We start from the raw sequence: 24,003 nt of genomic DNA on the forward strand, positions 1-24,003 counted from the left end.
TGGTTCCTCTAGCTAGAGCCTTTACAGATTCCTTCTAATTAGTGCCAAGAAGCCACATCAGCTTTGAGCACCATTCTTTACACCACTCCCCCTGACAAAAACACAAAATGTATGTGTATAACTTTGTGTTGGGGTGGGAGCTGGTGTCCTGCCACAGATTCCCCTCCCAACAAAAAGCTTTTTTCCCCCAAAGCATCACTTAAGGGCATTGGTAAAGCCAATCGGTCCCTCCACCCTTTTTTCTCACTCTTTCTTAGTTTTGACCCCTCTTCCTGCCTTTTCTCGCTTCATAATGTACTCCCGCCTTTACATCCTCTCTCTCCATCTCACTGCTTCACTAGGTATCCTTTTCTTCATTTGCTTGTTGTCTTTCCTCTTCTTTCCCACCTACTCCCCCTTCTTGTCATCCTTTTTGTCTTTTTCCACCCACCTCCCCATTTTATTTGTTGCCATCTCACTGCTTCCTTTTTCAATCTTCACCACTGTCTCCTCTCTTAATCCCCACCTTGTGCTCAATAAAGGAAACCCCTTAACCCCTGATTCCTTGTGTGGCAGAGAAACGACGAGGTGAGATGTAGTAATGTCATGACAAACAACTTTCTTCTTTATTTACTTTGCAAGTTTGTTGTAGTCAGTTGTTGTGAGAGGGGGTAGAGTACTAAAAAACAGGTAGACGAATGTTACTTGGGTGATGGGGCTTAACACTCTTTTGGGTCATAATTGGGAAACTCTGAAAATAGGGATGCATTTTTTGTTTATCCACTTTTCAGTGATGAGCTTTGTGGGTGTGAGTGTAAGTGAGGAGACTTGAACAGCACATTTCTGAAAACTAAAGTAGGCCCTAGGCAGACTTTGCAGGGACTGGTAGTGGTTTGGGTTCAGCCAGAGTGTGTTTTCAGTTTGTGCCTAAAGGACCGGTAATTTGCATCCTAGCACTTCTATAGGGTGTGAACACCAGAGTCTGGGTCCCTGTTTATACGTTTTAGAAACATGGGCTATAGCATTTCCACCTCCCACAATGTCATCTGCAGGGCCGACTGGCTGTATCGGGCACCGTGTGTTTGTGGGTTTCCCCGGTGGGCCGCCAGGGTGGGGGCTAGTTTTGGGCCCCTGGGGGCTGTTTTTATTACCGGGGGCCAGCAATATCGACCTCCTGTAACAAAAACGTCCGAAACCGGCTCTAGCAAACTGCTCGGTATTTGTGAGAGGGGTGGGGATTGAGGCATGGGAGTCACATTTCATTCATCCACACTGCTCTACAACATAGCTTAAAGACAGTTACAAAGGCAATAGCTCTGGCTTAACACTAACAAAGTTTCAAAGGTGCAACCTATTGACTATGCCAATTCTTGTTGGTCTTACTCTCCAGCTGCCTTTGCTCCAGAACTATGGTTATTGACTTCTTTCTGCTTCGGTCTTGTAGAATATTTCAAGGTAGTTTATGACCCTTTCTGTGAAGAATTTTATATAACCTCTTCTGTGAATAACAACGTCTTAAGTCTGTCCAACAAACAACGTTAGCTATGTTATACAATTGTGTAATCAAAATAAATAAATACATTGTTCGACCTGTCAGACTTAGTGTGGTTTTCCCGTAAATGTTTTGCCCACTCCCCTCCTGTTTTGCTAAATTTGCTTTTGTTTGCCCTAGGACTCTAGCACTGGCTTGCAGTGGTAAAGTGCACAAAGTGCTCACTGCCCTAAACATGGAAAAATTGCTTACACCCCAATGGCCCATTTAATGTATTATACAGGGTTTCAAGTAGGATGAAAACTCTGGGGGGGGGGGGGGGTCTCTCAAATGGGCGTGGCTGATCTTATTAAGGGTGTGACTTAAAACATATAAGCTAAATATCTGCGCTTAGCATAGTGTTCCACCCAACTGGTATTTTGCTGCTTCTGTCATTCCAGACAGGTATATAATACAAGTAACATTACGCCAGGACTATTTGCATTGCCAATTTGTGTTAGTTGCATAAGACAAATAAACAACAACTATGGCTTCGTTTGTATGTAATATTGAAAATGCTTCAGTTCGGAAATGATGAGACTGTGGAAGTACTATAATGAGTCTCTTTGAAGTTACAGTGAAGGATGTTAGTGCTGCAGAGCTAAGATTTTTCTTTCACTTTGATGGTGAGGGCAAACATGGAGACCCCGATACGGACCCGTCTCAGCTCCTTCTTTAGGTCTCGCCTGAGCCAGCGCATGCACTGCTCTGCAAGACAGTTAGTTAGGGCTTTTAAAAAGTGCTGCCACACGGCCTAGCACTTGCGTGCACGCGCCCATCCCCAGCTTTTTTTTTTTGCAGCGCGCACCACTCCCAGGCTCCCCCCCTGCTCCCCCGCCTGCCACAGAGCGCGTCTCGAGGCAGCGCGTCTTCGCGTCCCTGGCCGCACCGGTCCACTCCCGACCTGCTCGTACTTCCTGATAAACAAGTAACATGTAAAAGCATTCCCGTGCAGGAATACAAAATGCTGTGTGTGCGCATTTCCCTGCCATAAGCGCTTACGCAGTGCATTTGGATTCACTTTAGTAGACCTGAAAACCATTCATAATAAGCGCCGCCCTCACTATTCTAAACCTTCCCTGTACTTGTTTCTGTTCCCCCATCTTCCTCAGGTACATCCCCTGCAGCTTGTTCTCCGCATCCTGCTGTTGCCGCAATCTGTGCCTTAATTTTCTGCATCTGTTTTCTGCTCGTCGCTATCTCTGCACATCATTCCACTTCCATTGGCATGTCTCTGTCCGCGGTCCACCCCCTTCATCCTCTTTCTCGCCGTCTGCCTCACTTTCTCTGTATAGACACGCTTACCCCCCTGACAGTTATTGTTACCCCATCCCTCCTGTGTGCGCCATCTCTTTCGGTGTCTATGATTCGCTCCTTCTCTTCCCTGTCCTCTTGAAGCTGTCTGCATATCCCCCCTTTGTGCAGAAAGCGATCATGTCAATTTATGCTGCAGATAGACCCTTCAACCCGGCAGCACATTAACACACTTACGAGATTATCGCGTGGAGTGTGTGTGTTTGTACCTGTTTGTGTGGGGTCCGTTTTCTGTGTTTGTGGTTGTACATATGGGCGTCTCTGAATTTCTACATCAGTGTTCTGTGTGCGTCTGTATGTGTGGGAGTGCGTATGTTCCTTTGTGCATGCGTAGGTGATCCGCGTGACTGTGTGTGCTTGATCTTTGTGTATCTGTTGCACATGTGTGTTAATGTGGGGGTTAAGGCGTCAACTGCCTCACAGGCCCGCGTGCTTGTTTTCCCTTTCCTGTTACAATGTATCCAACCTGTCAACCAAGGGAATACCAGCAATATTTTCTACATATTTTTTTCAGTATCCTATAAATGTTATTTGACGACAGCTAGCCACAGCAATATGAGGTCTCCTGATATATCTACAGTTAAATATAAACCTCTACCACAGGTGACTCCACGGCAATCTCAATTACTGTGTGGAAATGTGTATATTCAGCAGTTAGTGTGCCTAGAAATGTTTGTTAACACTTCGAAATCATTAGGTGGTGATGACGATGTTACCATGCTAAAAATGTTCCGAGAGGGATCTACTTCTGCATTTACATTGAGTTATAGTTATCTGGTAGTATTTTTAAGTTATGGCGCTCAGTTAGTTTAAGGGACTTTGTATAGTCTGCATTGGAAACTGTTGGATCGCTCTTTTGTTGATGTCTTGGAACAAGACATGGCAGTGTTATTGTAATTGCTGAGCTGATAATGTCCATCCTAATCTGCCAATATCTGTGTGGAGGCCATTGTCCTCCTCCTGTCATGCTGCTGCCCCCCTCCAAACACACTCACACACGCACTCACTCACACACACACGCACTCACTCACACGCACTCACACACACGCACTCACTCATACACACACACACACACGCACTCACTCATACACGCACTCACACACACACGCACTCCCACGCACGCACTCACACACACACTCACTCGCACACACGCACTCACTCACGCACTCACACACACACACACACTCACACGCACTCACTCACACGCACTCACACACACGCACTCACTCACACACATGCACTCACTCACACGCACTCACTCACACGCACTCACTCACTCGCACTCACACACACTCACTCACACACACACACGCACACACTCACACACACTCGCAAATACACACGCTCACACACACTCTTACACACACATTCACACTCACTCTCACACTCTTCCCCCATTCGCTCTCTCTCACACTCCTCCCCCCCCCCCCCCATGCTAGTGTGGAAGCATGAACTGAGCACAGTGAAAGCATAACCTAAGGCTTTGTCACTTCGGGTGAAGACTTCTCTACTTGTGAAGTTGAGTTCAGAGTGAGTGACGCCCCATCATTTCCAGACAGCGCTGACGTCACAGATGATGAGCACAAATTAACTGTCAATCGCTGAGAGCCGCAGGCCGCCATTTCTTATTTCTGTGTCCTGCCTCAGCTTTCAGCAAAGAGCTGCTCCCAGCTTTGTGGTGGGAGGGGCATTGTGTGGCTGCCGATGTAGGAACAAGTTTTGAATTACCATTTATGTAGCCTTAGATTATCCAGTATTTGGGTGTCTTTCATAGATTCACATGCCTGAATCATTCCCCGTCGTCGAGACGGGAGCCTCCGGTATATAAAAAGTAATGTCCTATAGACATACATATAAAGGAATAGGCCTAAGGGTCTCACCTTAGTGTCCTATCTAAGTCCTTATGTAGGAAGGACCAAACAGAGTAGGCCCAAGGGTCCCACCTTGGTAGCCTATCTGTGTCCTTTTGTAAAAAGGACCAAAGTAAAGAGAACCAACCAATCAGCTACTACCTCCTTCTAGAACCTTCCTGCCAGGAGCCTCAGTCTCTCAGATTTTCTACCACACGTTGTGCTAGGGAGTCTCCACCTGAGTTCTCCTCAGGAAACTTGCTTCTGTAGTAGGGGATCTCTGTGTATAGTCATAATCTAGTGAATAGTCCCGCCCATGTGCGTGGACCCCGGCAATCAAAAATAATCTCTTAAATTGTCAAAATAATGCAGAAACTGCAAAGACACTTAAGAGAGAATTTTAAGACAAATAATGCAGCCTATATCCACAGGCTACACTGTCCAGTACTTCAACTAGAAATTCCACCAAAAAAACACCACACATAAAACAGCCTGCAGTTTCTACCATAGAGAAACCTGCCTCCCCCAGTCAAAGACTCTGGAATGATAGAGAGGAAGGTAGGGACAGACAAGCCCCATAGGCTGCCATTATGTGGCTTAAATAGGATACTGTGCCTTTAAGAGAACTTTCCAGAACTTCTCCCAGTATCCCAGAATGCATAGCAGGTCCCTCTACTTTCAGTTCTTTTTTCCGGCTCCTGCTTACAGGACCCTGGCATTGAGCTCTCCCTTTTTCAAGGGTTTATTGGAATTGTTTTTGCACTTTTGAATTCTAAAAGTGTTGCAGTTTACTTCTTGGTGTTTTCTACTCCTTTTTGTGCTGTTTTAGGCGTTTTGGGGCTCCAAAATGCCTGGCCTTTTTGTTAAGTGCCCAGCATGTGAGAGGAAGAAGGCCAAGAGTGACCCCCATGATGTCTGCATCGTGTGCCTTCCAGAAGATCATGTCCCTGAGGATTGTGTCATCTGCCAGCAGCTTTCTGCTCGGACCCTGAGGGACAGATTGAAGATCAGGCTGGCTGGCCTGGAGGATAGGCGTCTGCGGGCTGCAGGTGGGTCTGGGCAGCCTGGGAAGGTTCCCTCTGCTGAGGCCCCTGGGGGGATCCCCGGGGGCAGGAAGTCCAGCAAACGGTCCCATTCTCCGTCGACGTCGATGGCATCGACGACGACGTCGAGAGGGATGACGACGGCGTGCTCCCCTTCTCCCCGGGGATCCGGGTCGAGACGGCGTGGCGGCTCGATCGTCGAAGGAGAAGCCGACGTCGAAGCCACCGTCGACGTCATCGTCTTCGTCGACGTCGAGATCTTCTTACCGACGCCGAAGGCAAAGTGACGGGCAACGGCGCTCGCCGTCGAAGCAGCACCGACGCTCGCCGTCGAGGCGACACCGCCGATCGACGTCGAGGGGCTCCTCGACGTCGGGAACATCAAGACGACGACGGCGGCGTTCGTCGTTGAAGACAGAACGCCCGACGTCGAGAGGGCGACGTGGGTCGTCGCGGAAGAGGAGGTCGACGTCGAGGAGTCGACGGTCGACGCCGAGAAGAGGGTCGACGCCGAGGAGACGGCGATCGACGCCGGAGTCCAGGAAGCGTCGTTCGACGCCGGAGAAGCGTCGCTCTGCATCCAGCAGACAGCGGTCAGCGTCGAGGAGTCGGTCACCCTCTCCAAAACGGCGCAAAAGGGACTCTAGTCCCAGGAGTCACGCTGCTTCCAGTGGGGGACGCAAGAGGAAGCGGTCGCCTGCTGATGGGGATGGCTCTCCGCGCCCTTCGCCTAAAGGGTCACCGGGCTCGGTGTACTCGGAAGTGTACACGCCATCTCGGCCCAGGACTCCGACTCCTCCCCCTGTTCCCAAGGAGGACCCTCCACCCAAACCGCCACTGCCTTCAGGAGATCCTCCTCCACCTCCGGTCCCTCCCCATGGGCCCACCCCGCAGCCGAAGGTTCCTCCCCCAAGGTCCACTTCCCTGCCGTCCCTGCCTGTTCCTCCTAAGGGGACTCCAAAACCGAAACCCCGGGAGGAACCGACGAAACCCAGTGAGGAACCAAGGAAGACCCCTCCACGTAAACCGAAGGAGCGCCCACGAGCCGGCAGGTCTCGCTCTCGCTCTGGGAGGAAGGAGAGATCGCGGCGCAGATCATCCACGGGATCGAGACACCGCCATAGGAGGCGCGAATCTCGCTCACACACGAGGTCCTCTGGGACCAGGGATTATTCCCCTACCCTATCGGGGTCACCGGACACCAGAGTGTCCCCGATAGATGACCTGGTGGCGTTTCAGGACGTCCTGTTGAGGGGCGCTGCGAAGCTAGGCATATCCCTGGCGGTGCCTACTCCGAAGACGTTGGTCATTTTCGAGACTCTACATCAAAAGCACCTGTCTCGTCCTCTCCTGCCTCTGGTGCTGGGCCTGGAAGAACCGGCTATGGCTCTGTTTCTCACCCCGGCGGTGACGAGGGCGGCTCCATCAAGATTACTAAAGAAGTACCGGGCTCCCGACTCGGATCCGGCCTTTTTGAGAGCGGAGCCTCCGCCTGACTCTGTCATCGTCACGGCGGCCCGCAAGCAGCATGCCACCACTCCGTCCTCCACGGTTCCCCCGGACAAGGAGTCAAGGTGGATGGATTCTGCGGGGAGAAAAGTCTGTGGAACTTCCGCTACCTCCATGAAAGCGGCGAGTGCCACGGCTCTGTTGGGCCGATAAGACCGCGCCCTCTGGGACTCCCTCGAGCGCTTTGCGGAGCATTTACCTCGGGAGCAGCGTGAAGACTTCATGGAAGTCCTGAGTGAGGGGATGCTGGTGGCCAACCAGATCATCAGCGCGGCAGCGGACTCTTCCCTGTTGGCGGCTCACGGATTTTGCCACGGAATCAACCAACGGCGACACGCATGGCTCCGGCTTACGTCCCTGAAACCGGACGCACAGCAGAGGGTGGCCAATCTGCCGTTCTCTGGTGAGACCCTCTTCGGGAAGCATGCGGATGATGAAATGGCCCGCATGAAGGCGGAGGCCGAAACGCTGACGGCTGTGGGCCTGGAGAAGCCCAAAGAGACCAAGAAGCAGTACCGCCCCTTCCAACGGCGGTTCGGCGGACAAGGCCGAGGACGAGGACAGGCTTCGGGGCACTCGCAACAGCAACAGCAGTTCCGTAAGCCGTTCCAGAAGCGGCAGAAGGGCAGGGGAGGCCAGCAGTCGGCTCCGGCGCCCAAGGGCCAGGCTGGGTCTAGGCCCTAGGAACTTACTTCCCCCGGATCCGTTACCCACTCCAGTAGGGGGAAGCATCCAACTTTTTCTGGCAGAGTGGAGAAAAATTACTCAGGACAAGTGGGTGCTGAATATTGTTTGCAATGGATACAGTCTTCGGTTCACCAGCCCTCCTCCAGCTATTCCCCCGGTCAGCTCGCAGTTTCAACTGCGCGAGCTTCAGGCGGAAGCGGATGTCCTGTTGAGGAAAAGGGCGATAGAAGACGTACCTCGGTCTCAGAGAGGAAGAGGTCTGTACTACCGGTTCTTTCTGGTTCGCAAGAAGGACAAGAACGAGTTCAGGCCCATTCTGGATTTGCGACAGGCAAACAAATGGATTCGCAGAGAAAAGTTCCGCATGCTGTCGTTGCATCAGATTTACCCTCAGTTGCAACAGGGAGACTGGCTATGCGCTATAGACCTACAGGATGCTTACTTCCATGTGCCCATTGCACACAAACACAGGAAGTTCCTGCGGTTCCAAGTCGGCACCAATCACTATCAATACACAGCACTCCCATTCGGACTGAAGTCTGCGCCGAGAACATTCTCGAAGTGCATGGCGGTGGTGGCAGCGCACCTGAGGAAGCACAAGGTGTTCGTCTACCCGTACTTGGACGATTGGTTGATCAAGGCATCCTCCTTCTCGGAAGCGCGAGCACACTTCCAGAAGACGTGCGTTCTCTTGAACAAGCTGGGGCTGCACATCAACATGGCCAAGTCTGTCCCGACTCCGGTCCAATGCATACAGTACTTGGGAGCCTCCATCAATACGCTGTCAGCAAGCGTGTGTCCTTCGGAAGAGCGACGATTATCACTCCTTCGGAAGGCTCAGGCTCTTATGACGACTCCATCTACAACAGTGAGGACGGTGTCTTCTCTACTGGGATCGATGGCCTCTTGTATCTTCCTGACGCCACACGCACGGCTGCACATGAGACCGCTGCAGGAGTGCTTGGAGGACCAGTGGGATCAGAGGAAAGGATCTTGGGATGACAAGATTCGACTGTCGCTGCATGCTCTTCAGTCTCTGAAGTGGTGGTGTTCGGCGGAGAATCTCCTCAGAGGGGTTCCCTTTCACAAGGACATTCCCACACAGACTGTCGTGACGGATGCGTCTCTTCTGGGATGGGGAGCGCACTCCGGGACTCTACAGATTCAAGGCACGTGGTCACCGATGGAGGCCACGTATCACATCAATTTCCTGGAACTCAGGGCTGTTCACTTGGCGCTGAAGGCCTTTCTTCCGTCCTTCCGGACCAACTCTCTGCTTGTACAGACGGACAATACCACCACGATGTATTACCTCAACAAGCAGGGGGGCTCGAGATTGCGCACTCTGTCACAGGAGGCGCAGACGATCTGGCACTGGCTCCTAGCCAGAGGACTGACGATAACGGCCACCCATCTACCAGGTGTGCAGAATGTTCAGGCAGACGCACTGAGCAGACTGCTCCAGGAAAACCACGAATGGGTCATAAACGACGAAGTACTAGGAGAAGTCTTTGCAAGGTGGGGAACTCCAGATGTAGATTTGTTTGCCACCGCCGAAAACAGCAAGTGCAGAGACTTCGCCTCCAGGTACTTCCAGCAAGGGACGCTGGGGAATGCGTTATGGATCAACTGGACCAACAGTTTTCTGTACGCTTTTCCCCCCATTCCCCTGATTCCGGCGGTGCTCATCAAGCTGGCCCGGTTCAGAGCTCGGATGATTCTCATCGCCCCGGAGTGGCCCAGGCAGTGGTGGTTCACGGACCTGCTTCACCGGTCTCTCCTTCCTCACATTCGGTTGCCGTGCAGGCCGGACCTTCTCACGAAGTTCGGGGGGCGGATGTTGCACCCCAACCTCTCGTCTTTGAGTTTGGCGGCATGGCTCCTGAGATAGTGCAATATGGCCATCTGAATCTGCCTGATGATTGCATGGACATACTGAAGGAGTCTAAGAGACCTTCCACTCGGACGTCATATGCTTATAAGTGGAAGAGGTTTTGTATCTGGTGCCAGTCTAAGAACCATGAACCTACGACCTGCAAGGAAGATGTCATCCTTCCTTACCTTTTACATTTGGCGCAGTCTGGCCTTAATGTCCATTCCATTAAGGTGCATCTTGCTGCGTTGACTGCCTACAGGAAATGCCCTTCACAGACTTCCTTTTTCCAGATCCCTGTGATCAAAGATTTTCTGGAAGGTTTGAAGAAAGTATTCCCTCCTGTCAGGCTTCCCTCGCCTTCATGGGAATTGAATGTGGTGCTGTCCAGATTGATGAAGGAGCCTTTTGAACCTATTCATAAGGCTTCGTTGCAGCACCTGTCCTGGAAGGCGGCGTTCCTCGTGGCCATTACATCGGCCCGCAGGGTGAGTGAAATTCAGGCGTTGTGTTGTAATGAACCTTATACTGTATTTCATGCTGCTAAGGTTGTTATGCGTACTCACCCTAAATTTCTTCCCAAGGTTATTTCTGATTTTCATGTCAACCAGACTATAACTTTGCCTACGTTTTTTCAGAACCCTTCATCCCCAGCGGAGAGGCCTCTCCATTCCCTGAATGTGAGGAGGGTGTTGAAATTTTATCTGGATAAAACCAAAGATATTCGTAGGTCTGACCAGTTGTTTATCAATTATGGATCGGTCAGGACGGGTCTTGCGACCTCTAAGCAGTCCATTTCTAGGTGGATTGTGTCCTGCATACAATTGTGTTATCAGAAAGCTAATAAGACCTTAGGAGGTAAGCCTAAGGCTCATTCCACCAGGGGCAAAGCTGCCACGACGGCTCTGCTCCGTAACGTGCCGATTGCTGAAATATGCAAGGCAGCCACTTGGAAGTCGGTTCATACCTTTGCTAAGCATTACAGCCTGGACACTGACGCCAGAGCAGACGCTCAGGTTTGGCAGGCTTCGCTGCGGAATTTGTTCGCTAAGTAGTGGTGTTATGTATTATTCTCCACCGCCGCTTTGGTGTGGGGATGGGCTTGCCATTCTATTCACTAGATTATGACTATACGCAGAGATCCCCTACTACAGAAGGAGTAGTTTCTGTCCTGTAACTCCAGTTCTGTAGTAGGGGTATCTCTGTTATAGTCATAAGCGCCCGCCCTCCTCCCCGGTGGAGATTTTTCATCATGTAAAGAATGCGACAGGTCTGGCGTGCTTCGCCTTCAAAAAGAACTGAAAGTAGAGGGACCTGCTATGCATTCTGGGATACTGGGAGAAGTTCTGGAAAGTTCTCTTAAAGGCACAGTATCCTATTTAAGCCACATAATGGCAGCCTATGGGGCTTGTCTGTCCCTACCTTCCTCTCTATCATTCCAGAGTCTTTGACTGGGGGAGGCAGGTTTCTCTATGGTAGAAACTGCAGGCTGTTTTATGTGTGGTGTTTTTTTGGTGGAATTTCTAGTTGAAGTACTGGACAGTGTAGCCTGTGGATATAGGCTGCATTATTTGTCTTTAAATTCTCTCTTAAGTGTCTTTGCAGTTTCTGCATTATTTTGACAACTTAAGAGATTATTTTTGATTGCCGGGGTCCACGCACATGGGCGGGACTATTCACTAGATTATGACTATAACAGAGATACCCCTACTACAGAACTGGAGTTACAGGACAGAAACTACTCCTTCTTTCATCAAAAAACGAATTTTTCTCAACTTCTTTGCTATGGCTGATAGCCAGAAAAAAGGTCTCTTTCGAGCCTGTGCTTCTTGTGGTAAAAAAAAGGCTTCACGTGGAGGATAAACATGAAACTTGTTTATACTGCCTCTAGCCCCATCACCAGGCCAAGGACTGCAAAATATGTAGAACATTCTCCAACAAAACTCAGAAGGACCGAGAAGGACGTCTTTTGCTATGGCTGAACAGACTTAAGAGCAAACCAGAGAGCGACCTGGTTTCAGAAGGTGAGAGCATATCTGGCGCTTCGCAGTTTTCCTTGAAGAGGCCAAGGGTTTCCTCCCCTGGCCCCTCAGACACCCCTCCTAAGAAGGCCTCAAGAAAGTCTTCAGAGGGCAGGCCACCAGTGTCTGACAAGGACCTTCCTGTCCCCAGGAAGCAGCCGCTGATTCCGACGACATTAACAACGTCGATGGTCTCCTCAGCCCTGAAAACCGTTTTGACGTCGACGACAACAGCATCTTCCTCGACGACGAGAACGACACCTTCATCGTCGACGAGTAGACCTGTGCCGTCTACCGTTCCATCGACGACTAGGACTATGTCATCGACGACGAGATCGACGTCGAAGACCTCGACGACGACTCCGTCGACGAAAGCCACAACGTCGACGAAGCCTCCCTCGTCGACGAGGAGCACCCCATCGACGAAGCCGTAGACGACTGAGAAATTGTCGTCGACGAGGACACCGTCGACGAGGGCGTCGTCGACGGACACACCGTCGGCGAAGAGTAAATTACCGCCGACGACGGAGATTTCTATGGCGGCAACGCCGACACAGGCGTCGACGACAGCAAGCACCTGGAAAGAGTCTGAACTTCTTTCACATGCCATGGATGCCCAGACGTCCCATGTCACAATCAAAATAACAAAAAAGCCAATCACACCGGACATGACGTCACCCAGTAAGGTGCAACAACTGACCCCATCCTGCTTCTTGCAAGATGAAGAGCTGGATGAGGAGTTATATACTCAGGCCACTAGTCCTTCAGAATTGGTGCTTAAGTGCCAAAGCACAGATGAGGAACAAGAAGTAGAGGAACACATGGAACAGACTGTCCATACTCAGGTGCACACACAAGTAACACCAATGGTGTGCCTACCAGCATCCATTGTCTCGGATCTACAATTCCTCATAAAAGACTATAAAGAGCGGTTCCCAGAGAAAACCTCTACTACTGCACCTCCAGTTACTCGGGTACCTGCTACTGTACCTCGACATAAGCCTCCTCCTCTGGTACTTTCTAAAAACCAGGATCCAGCACAAGACATTATCTGGTCCGACGATGAGGAGAGAGACCACGAAGAGGGGGAAGTCCGTGACGACGACTCAGACCCTGACGCAGACCAGGACTACGTCGCTTAATCTCCGGCCTCTCCAGAGCCACAGTCTTCGGAGTCACCACCCGTGGACATTGGTGGTTTCCATAACCTCATAGAGAGGGCAGCCAAGAGGTTCCATATGTCTATGGAAACACAGGAGACTGAATGTTTCCTCTACGATTTTAAGGAACCTACGAAAAAGATGACAAGGTCAATCCCGATTATTGACTACCTATGGAAACAAGGCAAACAACTAATGCAGACGCCTGCTTCACTTCAGGTGGTAGTGCCCAGGCTTGATAAAAAATAGAAAGCCACATCATCGGCACCAGCATGCCTCACGGGTCACCCCAAAGCAGACTCCGTGGTTACTCAAGCGGCGCAGAAGAACTCACGCAATCCTGCATCTCCCTTATCAACGCCACCCGACAAGGAAGGCAGGAAGCTAGATGCCATTGGAAAACTCTTTTCCACCACGTCTGCAATGACGGTGAAGGTCGCGAATTCAATTGCACTCCTGGGCAGCTACAACCGTCAACTCTGGGCAGACATCGCGCCCTACCTCGCTAATCTACCAGAGGATTTGCGGGAGGAGGCACACTCGCTACTCCGAGAGGGCCAAACATCGGCTTCTGAACTAATAGACTGTGCTATAGTCGTAGCCATGACTGGCTTCAGGCAGCTGGCAGGCGCCGCTGTTCTGAGACGACAAGGTTGGCTTAAGGCCACCTCCTTCCGTCAGGAAGTACAAACTAAAATCATTGATATGCCTTACGATGGCGAACATCTCTTTGGCGAAAAGATCGATGACGCCCTCACCACTATCAAAAAGGACACAGATACGGCCAGGGCTCTGGGGACTCTACAATTTAGAAACCAATCCTTTCGTGGTAACAGAGGAAGAGGACAATCTACATACAGAGGATCCTACCAAAACAGGTCCTCCTACCCGTACACCCAGTGCAAAACGCAGTTCCAACAGCGTCAAAGCCAGACAGGACGTCAATCTTCCTACAACAAATCGACCTACAGGGGAAAAAACCAAAAGAGACCTGCCGGCAACCGCCAATGACTCTTCCCAATGGCCAGCCCATCCACCATTGCATTTTTTAAGACTTGGAGGGAAACTCTCGTTCTTCCTGAAGAACTGGCAAAAAATAACAGACCGGTGGGTTTTACAACTTATCCAATTCGGACATTCACTAGAATTTCTCTCGATTTCCCCCCAACGACACCACCAGCCAAGCGGCCCCACAGACACCTACGGCTGCTTCTTCAGGAAATAGCTTCCATGCTTCAAAAGAGAGCAATAGAGAAAGTTCCACACACCCAAAAAGGAAAAGGATTCTACTCCCACTTCTTCCTAATTCACAAAAAAGGCAAGAAATGGAGACCAATCCTCGACCTGAGAGCGCTCAATATGTTCCTAAAGAAACAGTCGTTCCGTATGGTCACACTACAAGAGATCCTGGGGCTCCTGGAAGAAGGCGACTACATGACGTCCCTAGACCTGCAGGACGCCTACTATCACATCCCTATCCTCAAGGGACACAGGAAGTACCTCAGGTTCGCAGTGGCAGGAACCCACTATCAATTCCGTGTTCTACCGTTTGGCCTCAAATCTGCCCCACGGATATTTACAAAATGCCTCTCTCCTGTGGCAGCCTTCCTTCGTCAACAGGGCCACCAGGTTTTCCCATACCTGGACGACTGGCTGGTAAAGGCACCGTCTGCGATAGCCGCAGCCACATCCTCCAGCGCCTGTCTAAATCTTTTCCGCCGCCTAGGCCTGACCCTCAACAGAGAGAAATCGGCACTAGAACCAAACAAAGTCATCACTTTCCTTAGAGCGACTCTGGACACGGAACGCGCGAAAGCCTTCCCCTCGCAGGAGAGAAAGACCAAACTCATCTCCTTAGCCACGTCAGTGGCATTGAGAAAGACTCTGCCGGTCCGTACCTTCAAGTCTCTCCTCGGCATGATGTCCTCATGCATTATGCTCATTCCACACTGCCGTCTCAAAATGCGCCCCCTCCAGGAAGAACTAACGAAGCAATGGACACAAGCTGCGGGATCCTTCGAAGACCGCATACAAGTCACACGAACTATAGTCAATCATTTGCAATGGTGGAGGTCTCCCAAACACCTGTCGCAGGGACTGCCGTTCCTGCTTCCGGCGGAACCACACGTAATAACAACGGACGCATCCTTAGAAGGCTGGGGAGCGGTCCTGCAGGAACTCCAGATCAATGGCAAATGGACGCCACAGGAATCCAAACTCCACATCAACCTACTGGAACTAAGGGCAGTCTTTCTAGCTCTACAAGCTTTCCTTCCACGCATCCGAAACTCCCCAGTGCTCATCAGGACAGACAACACCACGACGATGCACTACCTGAACAAACAGGGAGGACGCGATCACTTTCACTCTCTCAAGAATCACAGAGAGTCTGGAATTGGCTTCTAGAGCATGGAATAACGCTCAAAGCCGAATATGTCCCGTGCAAAGACAACGTCTTGGCGGACGCCCTAAGCAGGGAAAGGTCACTATCCCACGAATGGGAATTGGATATGGAGGCGCTGAACTACATCTTCACGGAGTGGGGAACCCCGCAGATAGACCTCTTTGCCACCAGAGAGAACGCCAAATGCCCAAGCTTCGCAAGCAGGCTTCACCAACCAGGAACCCTCGGGAATGCATTTTCCATCGCTTGGCGGAACGTGTTTGCCTACGCCTTTCCACCATTCCCACTGATACCCAGGGTCCTCAGGAAGATGAAGTCGGAGCCCTGCACCCTGATCCTCATCGCCCCATCCTGGCCGAGGCAGCATTGGTACACGGAACTTCATCGCCTATCTGTCCGACCACCTCTTCGCCTACACAAACATCCGGCCCTGCTCACAATGTCCCAAGGACTGGTTCTCCACCCGAACCTGAGCCCTCTGAAGTTGTCAGCCTGGCTTCTGAATACCGCGAATTCAGCCACCTGAACATTCCGCAGGAGTGTAGAGATGTCCTCGCTAAAGCTAGAGCCGACAGCACTAATAAGACCTATTCTTTAAAATGGAAGCGCTTCTGTGTTTGGTGTGTGACAGAAGGCCTACACCCTTTCCATGTCACCCCACAGCAACTGCTACCATATCTACTGCATCTAGCGCAATCAGGCCTTGCACATGCGTCCATCAAAGTACATCTAGCAGCGATATCCAGGTTCACAAGAACTTCCAAGAGCCCTTCCCTGTTGGCGGACAGGCTTGTCAAACAATTCCTAAAAGGCCTATTCAGATCCTTTCCACGACCAAGACCAATCCCTCCGTCGTGGCACCTCAACGTGGTCCTTCACCAACTGATGAAGCACCCCTTCGAACCCATCCACAAAGCGGATATCAAATTCCTTTCATGGGAGACGGCCCTCCTCCTGGCCCTAACCTCTGCCAGAAGGGTCAGTGAACTGCAGGCTCTCTCCATCCAAGATCCTTTTTTGCAATTCAGAGAGGACAGAGTCATTCTGCGAACTAACCCCCGCTTCATACCAAAAGTCCCCTCGGACTTCCACCTTAATGAACCAGTGGTGCTAAAATCGTTCTTTCCAAACCCAACTACTACAGCTGAAAGAACCCTGCATTCATTAGATCTGAAGAAATGTCTCAAATTCTACATCGACAGAACACAACACTTCAGAAAGTCATCCCAACTCTTCGTTGCCTTTAGCAGACCAAGGAAAGGCATGCCCCTGACAAAACAAAGTATATCAAGGTGGATATCTTCAGCGATAACTTTCTGCCATGACAAGGCTGGACGGCCTTTGGAGTCACGAGTCAAAGACCATTCCACGAGAGCCATGTCCACGTCTGCAGCACTATTTGCTGGAGTGCCAATTCTGGACATTTGTAGAGCGGCGACCTGGAAGTCCCCGCATACCTTCACCAAGCACTACTGCTTGGAAACTGAGCTGACGAGGGATGCAGCAGTGGGCAGAGCAGTGCTTCGCCATCTATTCCAGTAAGGTGAGCCTTCTTACATCCCACCATCCTTTACTGGCATGCACATTTCTTTATTCCTAGATACTACATGACATTGTATGTTGGTGATTTGCAGTCGCAGATATGTATTATCTTCAAACTCATATACGATGTTCCATCACAAAATGTGCATAATGTATTGCTTGCCACTCTGATTCAGGCATGTGAATCTATGAAAGACACCCAAATACTGGATAAGAAATGCGTTACTTACCTGTAACTGCAGTTATCCAGTATTAGTGTCTTTCATAGATTCACATGCACCCTCCCGCCTCCCCTGGAAGGACTCACCTATCTCTCTAACAAGTTTGCGCCTAACTAGCTTGGTGCGTACGAAAATCTGAGAGACTGAGGCTCCTGACAGGAAGGTTCTAGAAGGAGGTAGTAGCTGATTGGTTGGTTCTCTTTACTTTGGTCCTTTTTACAAAAGGACACAGATAGGCTACCAAGGTGGGACCGTTGGGCCTACTCTGTTTGGTCCTTCCTACATAAGGACTTAGATAGGACACTAAGGTGAGACCCTTAGGCCTATTCCTTTATATGTATGTCTATAGGACATTACTTTTTATATACCGGAGGCTCCCGTCTCGACGACGGGGAATGATTCAGGCATGTGAATCTATGAAAGACACTAATACTGGATAACTGCAGTTACAGGTAAGTAACGCATTTCTTACAAATCACCCCAGCCAATTATAGCGCATGCCCCATCCAGCCCGTCATTGAGAAATAATGTAAATTCATGCATGGGGCGCGCACTCGCCGCTCTGCGGAGCTCGGCACGGAGAGCGTTCCTTTATTCAACTTATACAAGAGAGAGGCCCGGAAAGCCTTTACATTTGCATCTATAAATTCATTTTGTCACTTTGTTGACTCAAGCATATGGTGTTTCCCATTTATGTTGCATGCAACACAAATGAAGGGAAGGTCAGTGCACGACGCCCATCCCTGAGCCTCATTAGGCTACAGGGACCACATCCCTGGAGCTGAATTGAACTAAAAAAGGAGAGGGTCCATCATCCCCTGGGGCCACAGGTGGGTGCCCCATTGCCTACAAGGGGCACCCTCAAACCACCGGTTGGGGATTACTGGGGGAGCCCCAGGCCCCCACGACCCCAGCTGGCTCTCTGCATGATGCGGGAGCCGGCGTTGCTCCTGCTTGGAGGAAGTAACAGCGTTTTGTATGCTCCCTTCACATGGAAGCAATATCTGTTCAAATTAGTGATAGTAATGTATATTTCACTGAACTCCACCATAATATTGCAATCTGACTTGAAATAACAAAGAAGGAAATGGGTCCCCAAACTAAAGAAGTAGTAAGAATAACAAGCACTGGCATAGCCAACAAGTCTCGCCTTTGGGACCTTTTAAGTGTTTAGTTATGCAGCACAATATCCTTGGTACAACAACATTAACTGTTACATGGCTAAGCACTTATAAGGTCCCAAAGGCCAAACCAATTGGCAATGCCAATGCTTGTTTTAGAACTGCCAGTGCTGAGACGGCCCACTTCAAGCCCTGCAAGCAAGTAACGAAGGCTGCGTGCACGTGTTCTCACTACTTGCCTGAAGCTGTGAACCCTTGATGGAGTCACGACCGCCTCCTCTGACTCGCATTCCCACGAGTGCGCTTGAACAATGCTGGTAGGGTAGCGCGCCCCTCCACCATCCGGCCACATTCGCAACACCATCGCTTCTCAGGTCTGGTCTCACCACTTGTCGCCGCTCCCATCTGCACTTCCGCGTCCTCCAGCTCTTCCCTACTCCTCTGACCATCAATCTCTTGCCTCGACACGCCGGCCTTCCATCAACGTTGCACATGCCTCCGGGTCATCAGAAGTCTGGTACACAGAAAGGAGCAGATCCCGCACAACTAGAATACTAGTCAGTGCGTCCGTAGTGCCTCTAGAGTCCCCGCCATTAGCCAGCATGCGAGGAAGACAACACCATCACTCCAGCCTGCCAAGGTCAGATGTATTGGGTTTGCCAGTGCTTGTTTTTATGTAGTGCTTTAAGCTACATTACTGCCATTTCTAATCAATGTAACAAGTTATTTTCATCATCAATGATGTCTGCTTTGAATTTTAGATTCAATGAGATTCAAACTTGTGGTCTACAGATTACATACACCAGGGCTCAGTAGCAGAGCATTAGATCAGTGAGCCACCCCACATTTTGTGTTAGACCTGACAGTCCAACTCCTCCATCTGCCACGGTCCTCAGCAAATTGTATTTTCTAAAGGCACATGAAAACAGAAAAATGTTTTTCACTTTTTCGGTGGGAGATATGCCGTAGCAATGTGTCGGCAAAACTTGAAAATATGGCGAAACAGCAATGCAAATATTCATAAAATGTATCTGCTGTCATTCAATGCACCTACTTGTCCAAACCACAAACATTTTGTTAATTTCAGGATTACTAATTTGCACGGGTGCAGATGTGGAATTGTTATAATTTACCAAGGTTTCTACCAATATATGGACATGCTGAAGCATGATATGAGGTGATAGAAATGTGTGTGGGCAGCTCTTGAAAGGGACAGCTTGATAGAGAATCGAGATCTGTATGGCTGGGGTGATTACAAAATAAACCTACCTGCTGCTGACTACAACTGACTGCTCTCTTTATGTGGTCATACAGCTACCTTTATAACACTTTCCAAGATTACTTCCTGAAATACTGTGTGTATTAAAGCTTTGCAGTCCTTGTAAAGTTTTGTGAATGTCAAATTCTGTCTTCGCACAGACTTCCACATCCGTAATTGTACATAATGTGTAATTCGCATAGAGAAATGGCTTCACCTTTGTGAAACTTCACATTAAAAAAATATTTTGCCTCCACTGACTTCATTTTTATATTATTTTTACCACAATATGAATGCGCTCATGTCCTGATATGTACTTTTAACCCAAACTTATTCTCATATCTGAGTCATACTCTCATTCCCTCAAGAGTTCCCTGTCACAGCCTTGTGTTTGTCTTATCTTTACACGTTACCAGACACCACATTATGGCTCTATTGCTACCAAAAGAGACGCAGAGCAAAGAAAGGGCAGATGCAGCCCTGCAAAAACAAAAGCATGAGCCCAAAGCCAGTGAAGCTGCAGGAAGCACGCTGCATGGACATGAAGTCACAGCAGAAAGGGAAAGTGACTTCCAGGAGCCAGAGCTCAGAACTCAGGTGCAAGAACTGACCAGCAGGAACCTGAAGATGCAGAAGGAACCGTTAAGAACATGCAGGAACGACGACAGACAACCGGAGATGCAACAAGCACCAATCTGCAGGAACTGCTGCATGGAAGAGAAGATTCAATGGGAACAAGTGTGAAGGGCGCGAGACAGCTGGCAGGAACAGGAGATGCCCTGCAGGATCCGGTTTGTAGATGTGAGGAGGGTGCAGGATATTACCCGCAGACACCTGTGCGAAGAGCAGTGGACATGGCAGGACAGGTGGATAGAAGCAGGCAAACACTGCAGGAGTCCCTGCAGGGAGGTCACAGAAATAGTCACTCCACTGTGTTACGGATGAAGCAGGGCTGCTTCTGCATCCCCAGCTGCTTAAAATGATGCTGACATTGGCGCCATTTGTACGATGTGAAGCGTGATGGGAAAAAGGCTCCATATTGTGGCCCAAAGAAGTACACACCCAAGACATTATCAAGCACCAAGATGGAAGGCTTTAGCAGAGAGAGTGGAATCCATACACATGCGCACATGGTTTTACCATAGAGAGGGCTATCGGTGGACAGATTTGCATAGAGAGTGATAGATGCACCGTTGAAGTATGTGTTTTTTCATGGAGGAAAGATTTATCTTCTGGTGACAGACTGATAATCAACAACACATGGCTTACACCTGTTGGCCGTCTGTACAGCAGTGTGGTCTATATGGCTTTTTTAGGTCGAGCCTGGGCAGCGCATGAGCTGTTGTGCGAGCCGTACTATATTGGAGTATGGACTTGAAGCCCCAACCACTTTCCAACCATATTTGTAATTGGCTTGTGTCATTGTCCTTCGTAAATGCTGGCGTTTGATTTGTTAATAGGCTTGTTAGTCCCTCCTTAGTACCGCCTTGTCTTCATTTGTAACCTCCAATGAGGACTGGCCGTTTTACTGTGGTTGTTACAAGGTATCTCTTATTTAGTCTGTAAGCACTATTTTCTTTAATGTGTTTCTCCTACTGCAGGCACGAAATGCTTTCCTGCAACATTCGCCGTGCTTTGCATGCTTTCACGGGTGCTTTTATGAGAAAAAAAACATTTGTTTGTCAGCTTGACATATTAACGTGAAAGCGCAGCAGGCACCTGTAAACTACAAGCATTTGCAATGCAATAGGTCTCTTATTTTAAAACTTTGACCTATTGGTATTGTAAATGACAATGCCTTTTATTTATGCTTTGTTTTATAAACGCATAAATAAAAGGCATTGTCATTTACAATGCCAATAGATCAAACTCTCGCAACTGCGATACCTATTGCATAGCAAATGCTTGTTCCTTTAAGCAGGGGTGACTGTGGTAGTCCAGCTGCAGCAGAATGTCATGGTACAAAAAGATTTTGTCCCAGTGGAAATCAAATGAAACAGAAAAATCGATAAAGCGTATTAAAGATAGGAGGATGAATGTCACCTTAAAAACATCTAAAGAGATTATCCCCTATAATAACAACCGTAGATTAAAATGGGATAAGGCTAAACTCAAGGAGGAAGATTTAGGGGCGATAAAATTATTGGTTGAGGGCTTGTCTTCTGATCTGGAAGATTGGGTGGGTGAAAATCAGACCAGCAGGGTCCCATACCCCTCCCTTGACTCAGCCTATAAAGCTACAATTGATCATGTTGGCAAATTTTTCATCTCGAAAGGGAAAAGCAATAGGGATACTGTCAATCCCCCCCTCTTCTAATAAACCTTGGTATACAGTCCTGGTAAGGGCAAAAGGAAAAATCTGACAAAAGCCCTGATTTCTGGGGATCCTTTGCTGGTTAGAGCGGCCAGGAAGGAATACCTAAATGTATTATTACTGGCCAAGCGGGAGTGGGAGGAACAGCATTGGCAGGACTTATCCAATGCTGTAAGTAGTAGGAACCCGAACCTTTTCTGGGACCTGATCAATAGAACTAGGCAGAGGAAATCGCAACCATTGGCTGCACATATAACCAGCCAGCAATGGTTTGATCATTTCTCATCCCTTTATGGAGGTAATGAGGAAACAACTAGCCCTGGGGCAGATAGTTTGAGTTTTCTCTGGGGTGGACGATCCTCCATTTACGACCATGGAAGTAGTGATGGCAATCGGGCACCTAACCCCAAAGAAAGCAGCTGGACAGGACGGGATTCCTGGAGACCTGTTGATAGGGGAGCCGCAGGCTTGGGCTAAATTAATCGCTACTATAATGAATTTGATCACCAGGGGTCACCAGGTGCCAGACTCCTGGAAAGGGGCAGAGGTAGTAACCGTGTTCAAGAAGGGGGTAAGAGACGACCCCGCGAACTACAGACCTATTAGTCTGATAGACATAATTCAGAAAGTGGTCGGCAGGGTCATCATCTCAAGAGTAGGAGATTGGATGGAGGAGGCCAGTATTCTCTCTCACCTACAGGCGGGGTTCAGAAGAAAGGTAGGCACGATGGACCAGGTCTTTCGTTTTTTTGTTATCTATTGGAAGGCAGTTACCATCAAGAAAGGCAGTTTATATATGGCCTTCATAGATCTCAAGACGGCTTTTGACCTGGTCCCTCGGGCAAAATTATGGGAGATTCTAGGAGAGATGGGTTTCCCAAGTGGTCTCCTGAACCTTATCGTTAAGCTCCACAAGGGGAATTACGCGAAGGTTAGATGGGGACCCCAGGGACAATTGACAGAGAGGATCCCTGTGCGGAGAGGAGTACGTCAGGGATGTGTTATGGCTCCGACCCTCTTCTCCCTATTCGTGAATGGAGTGGTGGACCATCTGAAGGGGGAGGAGACGGATGCCCCATCCCTGGCGGGGGAAAGAATCCCCACTTTACTCTTCGCCGATGACACCATATTAATCTCCAAATCCCCAGTGGGTCTACAAAAACTCTTGAACCGGTTTAGCTCCTTCTGTACCGCCCGAGGCTTAACCATCAATACCTCAAAAACTAAATTGATGGCACTCTCCCCCTCTAAAAGATTCAAAAATAATTTCCTGCTTAATGGTGTCCCTTTGGAGCTGGTTGAGTCTTTTGACTACCTTGGTGTCCGGATAAACAGCCGAATGACCTGGAAGGATCACTTGGCCAAAATGTTACTCAGTCATCAAAGAGTATCGGGGGTGATTCTGAGGGAAGTCCGTGAATCATGTAGTAAACCTGTCTCCCCGGCCATGGCCATATACGAGGGTCAGATTCTCCCAGCTGCATTATATGGCTCTGAACTTTGGGGGTTCGAAAATGTATCAGATCTATCGACTGCGGAAAATAATTTTCTAAGGAAGGTGGTGGCTCTTCCTGCTTCCACCCCACTAATTCCCCTGAGATTAGATCTGGGCAGAAGAGCATTTAAGGACTTGGTAAGGCTACGCCCGTTGCTCTTTTGGACCCGTTTAAGAAGAACGGAAGAGCTTGCAAAATATGCTGAGGGGCTGGACGATCTTCTTTTACTGGACACGGGAAAAAAAATTGGATGGTTGAATAAATTGAAAGACTTGGTTCTTAAGTTAGGGCTAAGAGATGCTTGGGAGTCACAATCGCCGCCACCAAAGGATGTGATCAAAAAGTTATACTGGGACTAGGTTCAGAGTAATGTGTTGAGGGCCACGGATGGGGGCTCACTCACGGACCAATTTTTGTTATTTAAATGTGTGAGGAAATTGGAGCCCTTCCTCGCCCTGATAACTAAACCCTTTGATCGCGCACTATACCTAAAACTGCGATATGGGACGCTTCCGGTGCATGACTTTATGGTGAGGTGGTCAAACTCTGGTGCCCCCCTGCGTTCATGCCCTGGCTGTGTAGCACCAACAGAGTCTGTGGCCCATCTATTTTTTGCCTGCCCAGCTTATATTGGGGCGCGGAAATTTTGGCTGAAACCTGTCTGCAGGGAACTGGGGTTG

General features: G+C 49.4%; 2 pseudogenes across 1 annotated transcript in view; both read left to right on the plus strand.

Annotated features, from left to right (window-relative positions):
- The window catches only part of LOC147706252 (targeting protein for Xklp2-B-like), a 232,490-nt pseudogene that overhangs the window by 69,161 nt on the left and 139,326 nt on the right, over nt 1-24,003 (plus strand). The gene's annotated exons all lie outside the window — the stretch shown is intronic.
- LOC147706253 (uncharacterized) lies at nt 13,683-20,496 on the plus strand (annotated as a pseudogene).

The sequence above is a fragment of the Lissotriton vulgaris genome, chromosome 7 (assembly GCF_964263255.1).
Source record: "Lissotriton vulgaris chromosome 7, aLisVul1.2, whole genome shotgun sequence".
NCBI classification, from domain to species: Eukaryota; Metazoa; Chordata; class Amphibia; order Caudata; family Salamandridae; genus Lissotriton; species Lissotriton vulgaris.